The sequence below is a fragment of the Otolemur garnettii genome, unplaced genomic scaffold, assembly GCF_000181295.1.
Source record: "Otolemur garnettii isolate 467f Iridium unplaced genomic scaffold, OtoGar3 scaffold00022, whole genome shotgun sequence".
NCBI classification, from domain to species: domain Eukaryota; kingdom Metazoa; phylum Chordata; class Mammalia; order Primates; family Galagidae; genus Otolemur; species Otolemur garnettii.
This window is the reverse complement of record NW_003852417.1, coordinates 15,762,065-15,764,623: the sequence shown is the minus strand read 5'-3', so window position 1 is coordinate 15,764,623 and position 2,559 is coordinate 15,762,065.

Sequence of the window (2,559 nt, the reverse complement as noted above, 5' to 3'; positions counted from 1 at the left end):
GCAAAGTTTTTTTTTTTTTTAGAGACTTGTCACCCTGTGTAGAGTGCTGTGGTGTCACAGCCCACAGCAACCTTCATTGCAGTTCGGCAGGGGCTGGGTTTGAACCCGCCACCCTCGGTATATGGGGCCAGCTCCCCATTCACTGAGTCACAAGCACCACCCGCCAGAAGAAAGTTTAATGAACCCACCACCAACTAACCAAAAACACCCTCACCAAAAAACGAGTGGTAAAAGTTTTTCTTTTATTAAGGCAGGAGTTCCCAACCTTTCTGGTACAGGCATGGACTTCATGAAGACAATTATTCATGGACAGGGATGGGGTAGAGAGGTAGGTGGAGCTCAGGTGGTGATGCCAGCAATGGGGAGCAGCTGGTGGCTGTAAGTATAGATGAAGCTGCTACGCTCCATCACCCACTGCTTACCTCCTGCTGTGTGGCTGGTTCCTGAGTTTAATGGAAGACAAATTTTCCAGAGAAGACAATTTTTTCACGGATGGAGGGTGCGGAGGAGGCTGTGGGGGCAGAGCTCTGCAGCCCCACATCTAACAGGCTGAGGACCATACTGGTCTGTGGCCCAGAGACTGGGGATAGATTACCCCATGAGGAGTTACAAACTACAACAATTTAATCAATTAAATGACTAATATTTATTATAGCCCATCTATTATTTTTAGCTAAGTCAATTCTGTGATATAATCTTAGTATTAGATTTAAGCATACTTTATATTTCTCTGGTATCTTTATATAACAAGTGTGTATAGTACAGTGATGCACTTTTTCTTTTTTTGCAGTTTTTGACCAGGGCTAGGTTTGAACCCACCACCTCTGGTATGTGGGGCCTGCGCCCTACTCCTTTGAGCCACAGGTGCCGACCCCAGTGATGTACTTTTAATAACATTGTAGTGGGAATCAATGTAATATAAAGGAAGAGTTAACTCTACATCAGGGCCTGAAAATTTCTATTCTAAGTAATCAGCTGTATTGTTTTGATGAAATAACTGTTCCCTCATTTGTAAAAAGGATAAGCTAGATTCTGTGATTTCTGAGGTTAATATTATATATTTATATATCATCAGGTATGTCTAAAATTTTAATGTTGGGGCCTATGGGAAAATACAGTTTTCTTTAAAATAATCCAGTTTAGGATTTATCAGAATGCAATATGAAGAAAAGCTGAAATTTTGTTCCTAAATTAGCATCCTAACTCTTAGGCCTCTCTCATCACTGTGACATGACAATCACTGTTTCCAGCAGGTTTTCATTTTGCTATCTTACAAAGTGCTTATTTGGTTTTTTTTTATATTAACCAGTTATTGATGTAAAAGATCAGGTTTTTTTCCAATGGTATCCATTTTTCCTCCATGCAAACTATTTTTGATTTTCAATAAAGGCTTACTGGCTTTTTTCCAGTGCTGTACATTGGTGGAAAACAGAAAGGAACATGATATAAGGTAGACTCAAAAAGGTACTGAAGAAAGGTATGGTAATAGATAATTACTATCCTCAGATGCCATCTCTTCAAGCTCTGGATATTCTCTTCACTATCTTCTATGATGTGTGTTAATTTATCCCCCTGGGTCTTTAGCAAAAGCTGTTCAATGTATTAAGCCTAGAACTTTGATATCAGTTTTTGTTTTGGGGTGTTTTTCTTTGAGACAGAGTCTTGCACCCTGTTGCCCCAGCTAGAATGCAGTTGCATCACCATAGCTCTGAACAAGACTCTGTCTCGATAAATAAATAAATGATATATTAATTAAAACATAAAAAGCAAGCATATAACATAGGAATATTAGATTACTAGGACTAAACAATTAATAATAATGAAATGGGCTCCTATAAAGAAGAGGTAAAAGTCGAGATGTACATTAAAATTGAACTTTCACAAAGAGTAAAATTCAATAGAAATGACTTTTAAAATCTCAATCTGTCAAAAAATACATTTCTAGTATTAGAGAGATGAGTGATATATATGTAACTCTTGATTGATTAGTGCATATCTGATGTATTAGTGTAAATGTAAATCAAACAATACAGGAAAAACACTTTATGTTTTTGTACATTTGTTTATGAACAAATTGTAAATAACAACAATTTGTTCATACTAAAAACCAAGACTTTAAAAAGAAGGCCTTATTTTCAGGCAGCCTCACCATTACTGGTTTTGTGGCTCTCCTACCCTCTTTTCAGTTCTTCTCCCAGACCTCTCTCTCTTACTTCTGTAGCTCTGTTTCCTCACTGAGGGACACTCATTCTGCACCCAGATGCTTCTTCACCAGCCCCCTTACAACACTCATATTTTAGATAACTGAACACCCCTTTGAGGCTCATGCTCCTTAGATAGGCTTTTGTTGGCCAGCTACTTTTTATCCTCCCTTACACCATCATACACCTTTTCCATCATAACGTGTAATTAAATCATTGATTTCTACTCAGCCCATATGCATTTTAAACTCAGAGAGGCATTTCTAGGGACTTGGTATCTGTTAAACAACTTAAAGAAAAAGAATAAAGATGGAAGTATTTCAGATTGCATGTGAAAACCCCACACTGTACCCCAGAA